The sequence below is a fragment of the Acanthochromis polyacanthus genome, chromosome 1 (assembly GCF_021347895.1).
Source record: "Acanthochromis polyacanthus isolate Apoly-LR-REF ecotype Palm Island chromosome 1, KAUST_Apoly_ChrSc, whole genome shotgun sequence".
Classification (NCBI taxonomy): domain Eukaryota; kingdom Metazoa; phylum Chordata; class Actinopteri; family Pomacentridae; genus Acanthochromis; species Acanthochromis polyacanthus.
In genome coordinates, this window is record NC_067113.1 from 46,289,887 (window position 1) to 46,309,156 (window position 19,270).

At 39.6% G+C, this 19,270-nt stretch overlaps 1 long non-coding RNA gene across 1 annotated transcript in view; it reads left to right on the top strand.

Annotated features, from left to right (window-relative positions):
- The first annotated feature begins 931 nt into the window (after nt 1-931).
- LOC127536490 (uncharacterized) overlaps nt 932-19,270 on the top strand; it is a 62,787-nt gene continuing 44,448 nt past the window's right edge. Inside the window, exon 1 of the long non-coding RNA XR_007945479.1 lies at nt 932-1,025. This is a non-coding gene — a long non-coding RNA (uncharacterized LOC127536490). The remainder of the gene's footprint in view (nt 1,026-19,270) is intronic.

Consider the following 19,270-nt stretch of genomic DNA (forward strand, 5'->3'; position numbering starts at 1 on the left):
CTTACTGAAGAATTTCATTTTTTTATTTAAAATGTATTTGGTTTTCTCTGCTGTTGCAAAAACACACTGAACCATGAGTCCTATCAAGTGGTTCCTAACAAACCACAAATTAGGTGTGCTGCCACCCCCACTAATGTTGACGTATTATCAACTTTCAAACGAATGTGAGAAACTTACTTTGAGCCACTTTAGCATTCACTTGAAGTCGTGTCTCTGGCTATCATTAACCTTGTGACATTATCTTTTTGTAATCTCGCCAATAGCCAAAGATTTACCCAAAGGCAGTAGAGGTTTTAATTCTGATATACGATAACAAGGGAAGATGATTGCTCATATTTTAAAAAGTTTAATTAAGTCGTTCATTCATACAGGTGTCATTATGGGGATCCCAGTATATTTCTTTACAAAACTGGATAATCAGCATCGAGAAATTATCATAGCCGCCGGAACAAATATCTGGATTAAAAGTAGAACTTGCTGATTATTCTCAATGTCATTTGTTACAGTAGCTTGAGCAATTCAATTACGGAATTTGTTAGTGACATCTCAGGGACTGCAATTGTTTCATATTAGGTGAGTCAGGTGGAAAGTGTGCAAAATGAATCTCAACCCCTCCAGACCTGATTTGTGCATACTTAAATGATCAATCGGTGTGATAATAACATGGCACTAAATTGAGGTGCTACGCTACCATTTTTCAATTACAGCATCACAACCAAATAACTCTGATATCACAGAAACAACGGCAGGATCAAACTGATGAAAAATGACAAAAATGACTTTAAAACCACTTTGCTTACTTTCACTTTTTCTGGCCCTGGAGAGACAGCCTTCACACAATATTGAAAAGGAAACAGACGGGTCAACTCATTACACAAAAATGAAAATCACCAGCACAAATGTCGCTTTCCTTTGTCTTTCATCTGAAACAGGCTGACAGATTGCACAGCTATCACCTCAGGGATGAAGTCTGTGTCAGGAAAAGGTACGAGGAGGAAGGCAGCGGACCATTTCTTGCAATTCAGGTAATGTTTGTGATATTTGCTCACAAAATTATTCCTTAACCTTCTCTGCACCAACTGCTGCAGGTCAGACAGTTGCGTCAGACTTGGTCTTCTGTTTCTTGCATAATTTTCCCCTGCTGTTCAGTCAGAGCCGCGTCCTTGGCCTGTAAAGCTCTTTTTGATCCATCAATAGAGTGACGGCAGAGAAGAATGTCAAACAAGATGTGAAAAGATGTTTTAAAATCTGGTCTCTAAAATAGATTGCTAAAAACAAAAAGTCAAAACGACAGATGTGACTCAACACACAGTAACCGTAACTGCCTACCTAAAAATATCACTTTAGCCATTCACTGCATTTTAATTTAATTACTCATGTAGTGGTGTGGTTTTACCTTTTATTGTGTTGGGGGACTTGGAAGAACTAAACTGAGAAAGCAGTGGCCACAATCTACACATATATATAATGTGACTTTTGTCCTTAGACTCAAGCAACACTAGATCATACGTATCACTGTACCATAATGAACGTCTTTCAAGCTACACGTTCTAAGCTCTAAGTCAGACTCTCTGTTGATGGAAATTGACATCTCAAGACCAATGTAGGACGATGCTGATTAGTTATTATCAGAATTTTGTCAGTCAAGTCGAATTCAGCTAACAGTACAACAATTTGAATATTTAGCCTGAATATTTCTACACTCAAGCCATAGACGAAGTTGGTTAGAAGCTATAGTCATAATGTTGTATGAACTGTACTCTTATTTCCTTTATTTTACGGCAACAAACACAATATACAACATGTGGACAGCTGTTCCACTGAACTTATACCTATATAGACATTTTGTCATAGACTACAGTAACTTACTAATACCTGTTAGCATGCATTTCACCATGGCTTTGGCTACATGCTGGTAATTTTACTTCTTTGACACACTAGTCACTCACTTACCAAAACATTGCACCTGCATCATGCACAGGTTGCCCACAAAGCCACGCTACTTTCAGGTAAATGCTGGGCTGGTAACGTGTGTCCCTCCACCTTAAGTTTTAGCTTACCTCATCAGGTACCCATTAGCACAGTGAATATTATATTATTATGTGGAGGAGTGATTGCTCGACTTTAGCAATCTGAGTTGAATCAGGGATCACTTCGACCTTCAGGGAGAAGGCTTATGTTCTTGATAAACTGATTCATATGTATTCCCAGTGGAGGATCCCTTTAAGTAATGTATAGAAGCTCAAAGAAGGACAAAAAGTCTGTAGAAGTTTGGTAGAAAGGCAGACAGGGAAAAGGAGATATGGTTAGCAAGCGGAGGAAAAAAAGGACCAAAGGTCAAGGATTCAGTCGTTTTGGAGTGCGGTCAAAAGCACTAAAAGCTTTATGCTTTAACAGGATTGTTAGGCAAGATATCTCAAGCCTCAGTGGCTCATGTTGCTTAGAGCATAATGATTGGTTGGTCGAGTATTTTATATGCAGCATGGCTAATTAAATCGGTGGATACTGTTCCGGAATCGATATGAGCCCAGTGACATAACTTATTACCAGCAAACCACTGCATCCTCACAAGTGTGCAGGGGGCAAAATGAGAGTCAGAGAGAGAAGGTGAAGAAAGGGAACATAAGAGGCAGAGAGCGAGGGGCAGAGTGGGCAGCACAAATTGCAAGCTAAATTTTTATTATGACAGATGAGATGGGTTATTGGAATCCAGGCAAGGCTCTTTGACTGTAGATGCCATTACAGGACACGGCTGCTTTAAATCTGGGTCACCTATCGACTTAACCTCGCATCGGGCATCAGCGGGGCCTCATTGCCGTGTAATTATGCCTGGAATAAATAGTGCATTTGGCTTGTGGCACTACACCACATTGCGGCTGGTATAATGGACAGTGTGGAATTCATTTGTTCTCCTCTGTTCTTTTCTAATCCTTCCTCTCAACCTCTATTAACTCTCTACATTTTTCATTTCTTCCTCGGAGCCCCCTTCTACCCTTTGGTTTTCATGCCATCATTGTTTCTGTCCTTTTTGTGCCACGCTTTATCTTATTCCCTGCTGTCCTTGAGCAGAAGGAAGAGGGGTCACACGAGCCTCAGAGGGAATGCACCATTAAGAAAGAGTTACCAAAACACTGTATGAAGTGTAACACAAGGAAAATTACAGGCAATCCACACAATGCGAATTCATCCAGCTCAACGCAATTAAGGAGCATAAATATTCTCTCTACACTGAAAGCCTTATCATCGAGCCTCGTGTTGTTGGGAGTTTTGAAGATATTTGGGTGGCCATTTGGCTCCATAATGCCTGTTCAAACCAGATCTGAGCACGGCACATTATTGCCTGCAGAAACTGTGCTCCTGGCTCTTTGGCCACACAGCAGCACAAAGAAACTAAAGGCCTCCTAAGCTACTAGCAGGGTGTGCTCATAGTTATGTGTGACTGTCTTCCTTTGTGTGTGTGTGTTTGAGGTGACCGGCTCAGTAATTGGTCCTGGAGGCTTTTACCTGGCGGCGTCGACTGGCCATGTCAGTGCCTTTTGTGTGTGTGTGTGTGGTTGTGTGTGTATGTGTGTCGTCGACTCCAAATGGCCTTATTGGCCATTTAGAGCTCATTACGAATACTTCTGTTAACTGTTTCAACTGTCATGAAAGGACTGAAGGAAGAGAGTACATTTTTTGTCATTAATTATATGCCAGCCTTTTATTAGTGGAAGTATGCAAGCTATTTTCATGCACATCACAAAGAGAACAGACGCCTGGTCTTTGCCTTCATTAGAATGAATTCTGTACAACTTGGCTTTCATTAAACACAACGGGGGTTCCAGTCTCTGCTTCCGTCTTCATTGTTTTTAATCTTTGTTAATTAATTTAAAAAAGGTCCTGATTAAAATAATAGAATTGTCAGTGAAGACATTGTCTTGAGCTTTTTGATTTGTTTTTAATTTTGTAGGCCTACAGCTGTTTGAACAGTCTTTACAAGGACCATTCATTAATTAAATACATTCATGAGTCACCCTCTTTGTTCCGAATCATATGAATTTTTCCCAAAATGTTGTTTAATTTAGTTGAATCCTCCTCAGTGGCACTCTTTTACTGCAGTATGAGTCTCTGTAGAGCGAGTTTGTTTGGAAACCTACCAAATCTGTTGGTTTCATCCTGTTGATTATGTTGAATATTGCTTGTCAGCTTCACTAATTTTGATTAAATAAGTATCAGGGTGGTACACAATTATGTGCATACTATTGCTACAAATATATTTTCCACCACTCTTTGTATAAACACTTACTGAGAATATAATTTTTCTCACAGTCAAAAAAAGTCACTGCAATGTTTTCCTCACTAGAGATCAGCTGCCAGAAAAATGATGATCGGGTGTGAATGCATGCTCTCATTGTTGTTCAGGCTTCTGTTCAACGCCCGGCACTTTGCATTCAATAAACTCATAATGTGCTGTATGAGTGCATCGATGTGGCTGAAGATGCACTGTAGTATCAATATCTCCATCGCAGAGTTTTCACAGGTTGTTTTCAGTGGCAGTTGTGGCAGGGTGGCGGTGACAGCAGCTATACAAGCTTATCTTCAGCATGATAATGTTACTCTGCACCTCTGCTGACAAGCCAGATGTTGTGGAAGGAAAAAAACAAAGGCCTCAGAGTGCAGATGCTCTGTTGGAGTAGTAAAGGACTTCTGATTCAGTTATTTGCCACTGTCAGTGGGGGAATCAGAGCACAGTTTGTCAACAAGTGACTTTGTGTGGTCTTTTTAAAAATCACTCCTCTCCTCTAGATGCTGGAAGTATAATGTGAGTTTCTGAAGGGTGGTTTAGTGTAGAAAGCATGGGTGGGGGCCATGGTTTTAATCTAATGTCTCGCTAACATATTTTTGTCGCTGCTCTTGGCTCTACTGATGGCATTGTTGGTCAGTCAGTTGGTTGCAGATGGTTTGTTGGTCAGTCAGACTGAAATATCTGAACAATAATCGGATGGATGCCAAGGGTTCAGTCTTATACGACCTGATCATTTTCTGGCTTTTCTTCCCTTGAGGTTTTAGTTTTTACTGACATCTCAACACCCGTTGGATCAAACATAAACACTGATGCCTCAAACTTGACTCCAGTTTGGTTGATGAATTAGCTTAAAGTCATCTGAGTTGTGAAAATGCAAAGCTAGCTGATTTAAATGAACTGAGCTTGAGAAAACAAGTTCAGTAAACTTAAGATATGAAGTTGAATTGAGTGGCCACATTGACAGTGCTTACAGACTTGGATTCCTTTACATTTTTGCAGACATTTTGGAAGACTTGCAGACATATTTGACCAAAATCAGCACAAATACCATCAGTGAGGACACTCGGTTACACTGGATTATAAGTCTACCAGTGTAGGGACTAAATTTGGTTATAATCTTTGTCATGGTTAGATTAGTTACTATGAAAGCAAACCTTATATAACTTGTATTAAAGACATACACTAACAGTCAAAAGTTTGGACACACCTTCTCAATGAATGGTTTTTATTTAATTATTTTGTACATTGTAGACTGAAGACATCAAAACTACAAAAGAATACATATGGAATTATGTTGTAAACAAAAAAAATGTTAATCTTCAGTATTAATCTACAATGTAAAAAAAATAATACAAATACATAAAAAGCATTGAATGAGAAGGTGTGTCCAAACTTTTGACTGGTAGTGTACAGCAGGGTTCAACTATCTTTTTTCTTAAACTACAACTCTCTAACAGTGCATCCTGAGAACTCTGCTTCCATGCTAGTTTTGTTTCTCATAAACTGGATTTAATGAGTTTAGTGAACTCTCAACTGTTGCTCATTTAACTCATAATTTTGGCCTCAAGTGGGAAGAACGCATATTTTTAAGTTCTAAAGTGGTCCTAAAACAAGAAGTTCCATTAACTATAAATGAGCAAAACTCATATTTACATAAACTAGAAAACATAAGTTGATTTAACCATATTCCTTTTTTTGTTTTGTTTTACAGTGTACTCCTCAGGTGTCACAATAGATTTACAGCCATGGATTTGAAAGAAATATGTCAAATACTACCATGAAATTTAGTACACGCAGCTATATACTACTGCTGGATGAATATGAACTGTGGTAACCCGTTTACTTTCTATCTAGCACCATCATCAGGTCAAAAATGTTCTTTAGTATGACTATTTAGTATTACGTGAGATGCTAAAAATAAAAAGAAGTAGACCTGCTAATCATCAGGATCATAAAGTCACTGTGAGCATATTCATATGCTGACATTATTGGACTCAAAGCTAGCATTGCTGTAGACTTCATTTTTGTTTAACTGTGGCTACAAACCTTCCTTATCAAGTGAAGTTGCCTTTGATTGCGGGCGCCATTGATCATAATAGAGGTGGCAGATCAGAAAAATGGAAAGTACTGACCAAACACTGCTAAACAGGGACAATTGCTCCATACTCCATGATTTAAATAAAACAACCAGATGTTACGGAGTGTGTGTTTTTTGTTCTGTGCAGTAAAAGTAATGGCTAACAAATACATGATTTCCAAAGCCTTTGAAGGTTTCAAGGTTATTACTGTCCAAATGTCTTTTCCTGCACACTCCTCGGCCTCTCAGTTGACACGTTTTTTTCTCCTATTCTTTGTCAGTTCTAAACAGGGTGTTCTGGTCTTCTCTTTTCTGTCCGACAGGCAGGCAGCTAAAAGCTCATTTTGGGTACAGCGAGTCAGAACACATGGAACCTGTGGTAGAAACTCTCTGAGTGCTCATCTCAGGCTGACAGCAGGCAGTCCCTCAAGCATTACCTTAGTTGGCCGTGACTGATTTCTCTGAGGCAGGCAGCGCCACGGGAGGCTAAATGTACTGCTTTGGCTCGTCCGTTTTGATTTGCTCTGGGTGTACGGCTGTTTGACATTTTGTCTTTTGAATGTGCCGTCTTTGTTTTCACCGTTTGCTTGCAGTTGTTTACAATCAGTAAACACCACACAAAAACAGAGAAAGTCAGGACAGCAAAGGTGTCTTGGAAAGAATTTTGAGATTATTTTAGACACCTGCTTTTATGTGACTTTATTTCCAGGCGGGGCAAAGCATAATGTGTTTTCTCTGTTGTGAATGTGGACAATTCTTGCTTCAGGAGGCTGTAACCTAAAGAATTAGCTGATGAGCAAGACATTATATATATATGTGTTTTTTGTGTGTAACTGAAGGTCTCTGATGCCTACTGCCTTCTTAAAAGAATGAAATGTTTATCGCTGTGTACACTCATATCACCTGTGTAGCAGATGGCGGACAGAAGAACAGACTGATTCATGCAGCTCGTATTTATCCAGTCCAATCCTCAGATATTAATTTAGTTTTCTCTATTTGCAGATGAACTCTCATGTTGACAGGAGCATCATAGGAATATACTGTACAAGGCTTTTATCATGCAATTTACTTACTCCATTGTCAGCTTGAGCTATAGGAGGATGTTTACCGTGACAGGCTGCCAATAAAGGAATAGGCATTCAGGCTTAGAGTTAGAATAGCTTGTACTGGAGGCCCTTATGGTGAGTGTACACTGCAGAACAGTTGCCAAGGCGACGTTATCACCCATCATCCATCATTGGAAGCAACAAATCCAGGCTCTGCTATTTATTCTGTTGTTTTCTCAGAAATGGAGGTGACAGATAGCGTGATGGCGGAGAGAGTACATTATTGATCAACACAAGACCCAACTTGTCCCTCTTGTTCGTTCTGCAATGGCAATCCCACAGGCCTTTTCCACTGAGCAGGGCGGTGGGCTATCTTGTTCGACGGTGGTTTATGGGGCCTGTCATTGGGATGTGGAGGAGCATGTAGTACAAAAGAGAAGCCGAGCCAGGAGACTCCCCAGGGAGCAGGGAGATGTGGCGGGCGGGGGTCAGAGGTCGCCGGCTGTGAGTACAACAATATAGGGCTGAGAGTCCCGGGCGGAAGAAAGAGAATGGGCAAGTTTGTGCAAGTTGTTTCTTGTGGAGGGTGAAATAGTCAATACAATGTTTCCACATACTAATGCACCGAGCAGAGAATGAAAAGTAATAGAAAAACAGACTTTTGGCTGTGCTGCGCACCTTCACTGCTGTCAACAACCTTTCAAAACACACACACAAAAAACAGCGCTATGAGGGGATATGTTCCAAGAGTAGCACTCTTGTTTTGTCAGAGTAAATCCAATATAAGTTGTGCTGATGTCGAAAACACTTAGTATTTTTAATGGTCTGCTGCAAATGTTCCTATTTAATGGACATTTGCTTGAAAAATTGACTTTGAACAAATGTATTGCAATATAGTTTCCAAATCTAATGCTTGACGCATTTTAATTTAAGAAATTCACCTCTTGTTTCAGTTAACTCATTTGTGTTGCAACTTAAATTAGTGCTTATTATTTAACTAACTTTGTCTTTGAATGTTTTTTATTAAGTTTAATATCAACATATTTTATTTTCTTGTTCGAGTACATTGTAAATAAGGCCCTCAGACCTTGGTGTAGTTTAAAGTTTAAATGAAAAATGTATGCTTGGAAGTCGGTGAGTTTGGAGCTTAGTGTGGTCAATTAGCTCATTGCTGAAAAAATAGGCATTGCTATATATAAGAATAGTGTCTCTAGATTCATTATATGTAATTGAATGAAAATTGCAGCTAATAAATCAGTTGTCATATTCTATTAAATACTGCTATAGTGTTCTGGATGTGTTTGTCGACTTGTGTACTTAGACCTTTGGTAAAAAAGCATAGTGACTAAAACAAGACATTAATAATTTTACAGCAATGTTGCCCATCGCAACCACGAGTGCTTTACATCTGTGGTGTGATCAGTGTGATTTTTGTGTGGACTGACACTAAAAATACTTAGCAGTATCACGTCACTTCCAAAGGCTGTTAACTATCTGGGGAGACAATTTTGTTGGCTGTTGCTTATTACATCTGTGATTCGAGCACAACCAACAATTCTTTGTGCTTTGCTTGATGAATCACAATGAAACACACGAAGGGCTGAGATAGTAGGACTGACCTGTTGTTGCTCAAAGTTTGGGCAGTCTGGTCATTTGCCAGAACATCCTCCTACACTGTGACAGACTTTCCTGTAAAATTACAGTAAAATACTAACGTTTGAAGTTGCCAGTACTTTTACTGTTCCTGTTTTAATTTACCTGAACAGTTAATTACTGTATGATTGATAAAACGTGCTCTACATTAAAGTATGATGTGTTATGTGCTGCAACTAGACTTTCCAATAATGTAGTGTAGCTATACAGTGTTGTCAGTGTAATGAACATGAACTCTAACCATAGATGTCTGGTAATTACAAAATGCTCTTCTTTAAATGTATAAATGTTTAAAATGTATGAACTATGAATTACATAGACAATAAAAACAAATAAAAACTTTAATCTTTATTGTGCATAATGGAGACGTACCAGCTCCACTGAACATTTAAAAGTGCATATAGCACTAAAACACAACAACAAGAAAAGCAATCAGAGAGCACAGTACTTTTTGAGAAAAGTTGCTAACAGGCAAACAGACGGATAAACGTACGTCTTGGCGGAGTAGTAATGAAAAAATACGACAAGGTACACTTTTATGGATTGAGAACATTTATTCAAAGGCAGCAATGTATGACTAGTTGTAGTCTATTAAATATACATTAGAAACCAAAGAAAAATAAGTTATCTTGATGTTAATTTAAAAAAAAAAAAATTCTAAAATGGCCTGTCTCAGGGCATCAGTGTAAAAACAGCAATAATGTTCTAAGCTACCACAATCCTGTCACTTGTCTAAGCTGTTAAGTTTTACCATAGACTGCTCTTACCGTGCATTCTTGTTTTTAGCTCCACAAGAAACATTTTGCGGTCTTTTGGAAATGCAGTGCACTATTGTTCGAGCATGACTGTATTTTTGCACGAATTTATTACAGTGTATGTATCATTTGCGACAAATACAGCATTGATTGTTTGGAAACTTGACAAAGAGTCAACAGGACTCAACTATAGCGAGGTCTGCTAACTAGCTCCCACCTTCTGAGTGAATTGAAAATAACAGGTCTTCCTTAAAGGGACAGATGTGTCAAACCTGTAATGGCTGATAACTAACACTATGGCAGCTTGTTGGAAAAAGGGGGAAAACGTGTGCCCCGGTGTTTTATCGGATACACAGTGTGACATGTTATTGTCCGGAGGGCATCAAGTTGACAGTGTGTTTCCCAGCAATGCCAGCTCTCAGATGTCAGTCAGTTACAGCCGTAGGAAACATCCGCCTCAAGGTTTAACATTTGTTTGAAAAACCGGAAAATATGCACAATAGCTACAGTATCATTATGGTTTTTTTCAGTGTACACAAAAAGGCAGAATCCGCCCGTTTTGGTTACCAAACACCTTAGGCAGAGAAACGGCTACTGTTTCATCTCAATCTGAACAGACAGACTTCAGATGCAGTCTTCCATGTTCCCTTTGTATTTAAAACTGCACATTTCCCTCCCCTGTTCTCACTCCACCCCCCCTCAAAATAAGAGCAGTGCGACACTCCACTTCTATGACCGGTACAAAGATGGCCTTCCTCTGTTAGGAGAGATATATGAGATGGGAGATACAAAGCCAAGGCTCTTAATAAAAATCATCCATTTTTGTCAGAGCTGGCCAGAGGACAATTTGCAGCAGTATCAATAGACAGCTTTTTTTCTCCACACTTCTTTATCTCATCCCACCTCCATCTCGTCGTCTTTCTATCTTTCTCTCTTTCTTCCTCGGTAACAGCATGCATCAGAAGGAGAAAGAACGTCACCTCGACTGTCACCGATATCTCCTAAATCACCGTGTCTCTTTCTGAAGGCTGACCTCTCCGCAGTACATTTTGGGGCTATCAAGTGGCACTGAAAGTCACACTTATCATGAGCTAAGGGATGAGTAGCAGACTGCCATTTATTTCTTGATTTCACCGCGAATGGAAGTGTGTAGGTGTGATTGAATTCGCCCCCTCTCCCTCCTTGTGAGCATTTATACGGCCCACTGTGGGAAGAAGTAAGTCGACTGTCCAAAACTGTGGCCCACATTCCTTAAACTCGATTACTGTTATTTCCTCACATCCTGGATGGAGGTTTATTGTCATTATGCTGCTATATGAAGAAAAATGTTGCAGCAGTTGCTCGAGCTGCCCCCACACTTCAAATAATGCACCACTGTTCTTGATGGTTTGTGAATCATCCCTGTAAACGTTGCGTAGTCTGCACTGAGGACACTGAGGGGTAAATATGATAAGAGAATGCATAAACACATCAGTCATACTGGTGTTGCGGAGGTTGCTGATATACTCCTGTAGGTGGAATTGTCATGCCTGGGGATGATGGTGCGACTCCTCTCCAGGAGAGCATGAAACAGGATTACAAGCACATCGACAAACATGCAAACCTTTATTTCAGGACCACTACTTTTCAAAATAATGCGGCTGCTGACTTTGAAGTTTTCTGTGTGATTGATTCCCCTATCTGGAAAAATAAATGGAGCTTGCCGTATGTAGCAGTCAGGATTCGTGTCGCACTTCTACCTCAGCTGTAGCATTTTCACACTGTGTCATTTGTGCGATGTCACCTATTTTCTGGCGGAATCTTTTACATACATCATCTTGGCGCACCTCGACACATCATCAGTGATGTTTCCTGGGGTCGTCTGGTGTTGCTCACAACCTCCAGCTTTGTCTGTCTATAGGTTGCTTCCAGGTACCACCAACGCCACCCACGACTTGGCAACACCAATAAAGTGCATCATTTTCTCATCAGTATGTCGTATTCCATCTTATCGCCGCTGCAGAATGTCCAAAGCAATTCAAAGTGAGCTTGTGTCACACGTGTAAAAGCAGCTCCTCGGCATGGCTGACAGCTCTCCCGCTTTCAGCTTGACCATTTAGATCTGCGCTCTATCAAGAACTCCAGCGACAGCTTTCAGTCGAGGGATGGTGTGCTGTGAGAGTAAACGTTCTTCCTCTGCTTAGAGGAATCCGATTGGATTTTTTTCTCCCCCATGCATGCTGAAATGACTGGCTGCTGCATTTTCTCTCCTGACACTTGGTTACCCACCGTTTGTCAGCCAGCTCCCATCATGCCACGTGCCCCTGCAGCTGTAGCTGTGGGCAACAAACACCTTGTCACCAGCAGAAGCACGGTGATATGCCTATGAGTTAAGAGCACACGGCGTCGCGTCCCTAACACATGCACCTCGCCTCGCGCTGCACACTTTTCCCTTTACGCCTGTCAGATCACATATCCAAATAGCACCAACTATGCTGTTACAGACTTCCCCACTGTCTCACTGTCTGACCACTTCCCCACTCTAAATCGCACAAAATCCAATCGCTGCACAGGTTGTAGTGTGAAATGAGAGGCAGCAGACACCCACTAATATGATCTGTCACAGTCTGTTGGAGGAGAGAAATATGGAGCAGGGGGATAGCTCACCTTGATAAGCACAGGAGCCTTTGCTGTTTATACATGATTTTAAATATGGACCCTCACTACAAAGATGTATCTCCTCCCACCAGCCACATGTTTTTTAAAGAACCCCTCTTCCTCTTTCTTCTCTTCTCCTCCCTCCACTCCAGCTCCTGTTTCCTCCATCAGTGTCGCCAATTGGTATTTTTTTCCTCTTTTCCCCAGTCTGCTTTTAAATTAGTCTGTCTCCCCATCTTCACCTCTCATGTTATTTTCATAGAAGGCAATCCAAAGTGGATTGCATGTTAATTCAAATATGGGATCGCTTGTCCCTCACAAGAGATAGTGGACAGAAAGCAATTGCGAGCCCAGGAGCAGGGTAGACATGTCTGGCGGACAAGCCACAAATGTGTCTCCTGCTGGGCGGAGTGACAGAAAATGCAAATAATTTGAGTCTCACTTAGCCAGCGTCTAGACACTGCACTCTTCTTGACTTTGAAGCTATACTACAACAGCAAAAATATTTGTACAAAGATGTTTGAAAAGACATTCCCCCCCCCCCCCCCCCCCCCCCATGGGTCACTAAGTTTTTATATAAAAGGTATCACTTATGTGTCAGAGAAAGTTAAAAAAAATAAAAATAAAAAATTCTGATTGAAGATCAATCATTTGCACACACTTCTAAAAGGGTATTCACACTTGGCTGTGACATGAATCCACAAGCAGCAAGCCTGTTGTTTGGTTACAGCCATATTGATGAACATCTACATCCAATATGTTGCTCCATTGATTCTTCATTATTGCAACTCCCGGGACTATTTCAATGTGGCATGGCAGCGAGATGTACACAATTAATTTGTGCTTTCTAATAAAACCGAGTCATTAAAAGCATGCCGCACAACAATTTATAATTAAAATACGGGCACATGCAAGAGGTGAAAGTCTCATTAGTATTGGTGACACGTTCTGTTTGTTTCCACGACTAATTTAAACAGCCAGTCCTCGCCATTGCCGTGATGATTTATGTGCCACATGTACATGTAAGTATTCAAGGTTGAGTGTTTAGGGACAGTAACAATGTGAGGAGAAATAGGTTGCTTTAATGTGAAATAATAGCAGGGAGCATCGAGGTCAATAAATGTGTCAACGGATGATAATCCTGTGCACAACTGTAAGCTTATTCATCTATCAACTGCTGAGCTGCAACAGGGAAAGCATAAAAAAAGCATATATGTATAGTAGAAATTCCCACAAGGGAAACTGACATGGTGTTCATTTAGTAATAATCACAGATGATTACAAATCTATGAGAAACACAGAACAAGCCTGAGGAAGCAAAATGTGTTTAGTCGTATTTGTTATTATGTATAATTATTAATAAGTAAAGATAATCCAGTCTACCCTTGTATGCACTTGTTTTTTCTACTGTATGTCAATGAATGTGTGCAAGAAAAATGCCAAAACTTGATCATATGTTATTAATATTTTGCTTCAGTTCCCATTAGCCTCTGCTGCACTTTATGTCTAGTGTTAAATAACAAATATCAGCACGCTAATGTACTAAACTAACATGAGGTGATGAACATTGTTAGCTGACTGGATTTGTATCGACAATTAGGCCTCGTTTGATAAAACTTTAACTACCAACGCCATTGACACATGAAGTCAAATTAGCACTGTTGTGTCACCGACTGCTGATGTTCTCTCTTAGCACCGAATTGTTAAAGTATCAGTCTTTTGTCAATACGTGTCGAGGGTACAGTGTCACAGACATAGATCTTTGCCACGATAATGAGACGCAATTGATTAGCTTTGCTTCTCAAATGAGCCCTCCACAAGGAAATTGAAATAACACACAGTCATACCATACGGACATGATTAATGATGTTTTGAGATTGGGATCTAGTGGTATTTACATAATCAGGAGGGGAGAATTAGCGGTTTCCATCGCCGTGTCGCCTGCAAACGGTGGCTCTCCTCTTACGTCAGCCTGTCACTCTGATTGTGCTGCATCATCGTCAACTCTTGATTTCTCAAAGGCTTTAATGAAGTGATCGGGCAGATAATGAGAAGAGTTGTGAATCTGCGTCAAAGTGAGAAAGTACTTGAGGGTGGAAAACGATATAAATAGGCATCATTGGCATGTTTTGATGCAATCTTAACAATTAAATACACTATATAATGTCTTATGTGGAAACAAGTGATAAGTTTTTAACTTTTCTGTGTGCAAATAAGCCCTGTGACAGACTGGTGACCTGTCCAGGGTGTCCCCTGCCTTCGCCCGAGTCAGCTGGGATAGACTCCAGCACCCCCCGCGACCCTAATGAGGATAAAGCGGTGTATAGAGGATGGATGGATGGATGTGTGCAAATATGCACATTTTCTGTTAGTACATGACAGAAATGGACTGTCACAAACTGTAATGTGCAAAATTCAAAATGTATGATAATGTGCAGCTCAGAAAATCCGTTTTTAAAACCCCGCGAAACCTTTGATTTACTAACATGTTCACGGCGAAACAAGCAACAGTCAAATGGAAAGCTTGAAAAAGAGTGTTAATTAAGCTGTCGGCTCTCTTTGATCAGGAAAAAAAAAATCTTAATTATATTTTCCTCACATAACTACATGACATCACCTTTGCTCCCTTATCATTTTATATTCGTATACAAGAGGCTCACTAAAAAAATTCAGTTTGAGGGCAATTTATTGATTTCACAGTATTATCATATGTAGACTGTGAAGGTTTTATTTGGACATTTGTTTGTGGCAGTGTGCTGCTGTACTCTCCAGCAGACCTTCAAATGGTCTCTAAATGAATGTAATAATGGAAGTGGGATTTGTAATTGTCAGGCCTGGATGACATTAATGGTCCCATACATCTTGAACAGTTAAACAAAGTTACCCAAAGACTGCTGCGGATCAGTAATTTTCAGTGTGTTGTCATTATTAGATTCCACAGTTTATTGCAAGTTTAGAAAAAAAAAAGGCTGAGTAATAAAAGGAGTAAAGTTTTTAGGAATAGGGAAGAAGCTCCTGTTTTCAAATGATGTTAAAGACTGAAAGACACACAAAAGTTCATTAAAAGATCTTTTTAAAACTGAAATACTGCTTCTCCTATGGAAGCCAATGTTTTAATGCTTTGATAGCAAACAAAACCAAAAACACAGTGTACTTAATACTTTGTACTAAATTCTATCTAGAGGCAATTTCTTCTTTTAAAAGTAACATAATCCTGCTTTAAATGCCAAATTGTGTTAATATTCCTGCTACCACAGCTTTGTGCTAGTTTACACCCATATTTTCAATTATATTTAAAATTATACTATATGTATATATATATATATATATATATATATATATATATATATATACTTTTTTTTTTTAACTGATTACTTTGTAGGGGAAACGTTCAGTTTAAAAGAACTGCAAAAGCCATTGCATTTAGTTTGGGATTATTATTCTTCAATTTGTTTTCACTCATTTACTTGTTGATTAGTTGGGTTTAGGCACAAAACTACATAGTTAAGTTAAGGAAAACATCACTCTTGTTGACACTTTAGCAATGACAGCTACGTGTTAGAAGTTTTGATACATTTGCTTTTCCTTCATTTTTCTGGGTTACAATTGGTGATGAAACCTCAGCCACCATAAAAAGCAACTAACAGTAAAGCAAAAAAAAAAAGAACAAAAAATGACAAAGATATGTTGACTAGAAATGTATTTGGGTTGCTTCACAAACAAATGTAACCCAGTATAAAGTGTTTCCCGTAAAATGCAATTAACAATACAGATACAGTTGGATAGAAATGTAATTTTTGAAAGTCTGACTTGCAAGTTAGGAAGCTGGAAGATTTTGGAGTGGAGTCTGAAAGCTCATAAACAGGCTTGAAACAAAGATATAGTGGCCTCAAATAATTCTATTTATTTATACATCACTGGACGCACTATTTCCATGAAACTTTATGCAAAGACTTAAAAACATAGCCTGTGGTCAGCACACATGAGCCGTGCAAACTCACACTGAGAAGTTCCGCCCTGGGACAACTAAAACTACTGCATGTCCTCTGCTTGTTCCAACACAAAAAGGTCACTGCATGATTTATGCACCTGTTTTGTGAGTTAGATGGGAACTGTTTGTGCTTTGGGGCACCTGACAGATCGAAACATGAAATATGAAAAAGAAATCCTGTTCATGAATTGATTTACAAGGTTGAGTAGGGATTAAGCCACCCAGCCAAGAATAGTTAGATAAACACTTTCAATGTGTTTGTGTGCATTTTTGTGAGTGTTAACATATTTCCTCGTGGCATGTACATGTGCGTGCTTCATGTAAAAGTCGTGTGAGTATACAACCATTAAACATTAAAGTCATGACATCTGAGCTTTTTCCTTGTGTTTGTGGTCACAATTAAAAAAAGATAAGAAATAAAATATTTGTGCGACTGTGTACTCACACTTTGCTCCATTTCTCCATCTGATGATAGCATCTGTCTTGACGTGACAGTGCACCGAGATGGAGGCATGTATTCTTAGACATGGCAGCTCACAGGGGAAAGACACAGATGGGGTTTGACTTCCTAATGGTTCTGGATGACCAAGAATGATGTTATTCTGGATGACAAGCTCCTCCATATCTGCTGTAATCGAATACCTTCTGCACACGCTTTTTCATGAAAATTTGAATTTCCCTGTCAATGATTAATTGAACAATTTAGAGGCGGCCTACATTTAGAAAAAGCGGGAGTTGGCAAAATTCCCAAATGAGTTTGTCTTTCCTTGTGAAGCTTACATTCGGCTTGAACAAAACTGTAGAAGTGCACATTTTGAAAATTTTAATAAAATCTAATAAGTGTTTTATTTAACCAATCCTTCCTGGTTATCTCATCCACTTTCATTTGAATTTTTTTGCTGAATCTGATAGCTTGCTGTGTGTACACAAGCTAAAATCTAATTTATGAATATACAGGAAATGAATAATGTAGAATTGAATACAATGAACCACTCCAGCACTGTGGAGCTTTAATTGAAAACGAAGGCAGTGCATTACACATTCACGCCAGAGGTAAATAGATGGCACTTGTATGCACAAGCTTGTTTAGCACGACAGCTGTGTTGGATACATTACTGCATTAAATCAAACCCAATTATTGCTAGCTCATTGCCCTCATGCCCCAAGAGGTGTCTGCAGAAGTAGGTGAATCCTCAGAGTTTCTGTGTCTAGGGCGAGATTCTTACAGTTTGCATTGTAGAAAAATAAAATTAAGGCGACAAGTGTTTATGTAAGAATGCATTTCCAGCATTTTAGGAATAATTTACACAAAAATCCCATTCAATTAAGGTATCGACAGCTTTTCTGCCACAATGCTTTTTGCTTTGGGTTTACCCTGGTTTGCTCCGGTGTGGCCCAGAGTGCTGATGGTTTTATGTGCAGCTGCTGCTGTGCTTTTCGTCACTTTAGCGGGTCGACCAACTCACTGATATCCACTCCAGCACTTTCATGCACTGTGTTACACTGATGGAAGAGGCTTTTTTTGGGACAGCACTACTGGGATTGAGTCTGAGTGGTAACCTCTGAAATGGAACAATGTATGAGCGTATGTATTTGTGTGTGTGTGTAGCTGAGAGTATGTTTAAAACAGAAAGTGGGGCTGCGCTGAATGGCAGATGAATGGACAAGTAAAGGACACAAAGTGAGAAGCAACATTTACAGAGTGTGAGGGTGCGAAGCAAAGAGAAAAAAGGTGGAGATTTGAGTCGGTCAGACAGCAAAATGACTAAGAGGAGTGCCTCACACACTTGAGTGCCATGCCACCAGTTTTCTCCAGTGAGACTCACTGGAGGTGTCTGTCAGGTCAATTAGCACTACTGTGCTTACATTTTCCACCTGACTTCTTTGATTAGTGTTTTTGTCTGCAGCTTTCAGGCTGCTTGGTGCGTCTGCATGTTCATACTCCAGCCATTTTTCCCACACTCTGGATGTGAACCGAAGTGCTGTGTATTCGCCGGTCGCCCGGCCTAGCTGGAAGTCACAGCTTTCTACAGTTTCAGCTACAGAAATGAATGAATTCTGTGGATTTTTATAATCACCTGACTTTACCTTTGGAACCATAGTGAGGCTGAAGGGAGGGGAGGGTGGTTATTTTTAACATTTTAGAAACAGAAATCAACAACTTGATAGTTTTATCATTCTTTATTCAGTTGTTAATATTATCAGATTATTTAAAAAGGGACCATGTACACTATTAAACATATATATTTCAATTGATGTATTGCAGCACAGTTAGCTTTAAGCTAATTTCTATCTGCAGTCCCTTGGCAGGTCACAATAAAAACATCACAACATGAACATGTCACAAAAAAGCTGGACTATAAAATTTATGACACAGTCAAACCAAACATTATACACACACAGAAACACATTTTAAAAGCACACACGTACACACTCACACACAAATGCCAATTAAAAAGACACTAATGGTTGCAGGTTTTTCAATGGTACAGGCGAGTTCCTTTTGGTACAAGCTAAAACCTCTTTTTGGAGGCATATTGCATATTAAAATTTCCTTTACGTTACATACACGTGTTCATGTTATCTCATTTTATTTTAATGAAATTATAGCATGTACTGTTTACTAGCCAGGCTTCTGTGGTGAATGCAGTGGTGCTGTTGATCAGTGCCGTTATAAATGTTGAATATATTTAAACTAAACAGTGGTGATCCATCACAAGTAACTACGGTAGCTAGTTTCCTTAATTCTCCCTGGGTCATGCCAGATAGCGATGTTGCTCCGCCGTCTCATGTTTTGTTCTGACTTTCTTGTTGTTATTGCACGAT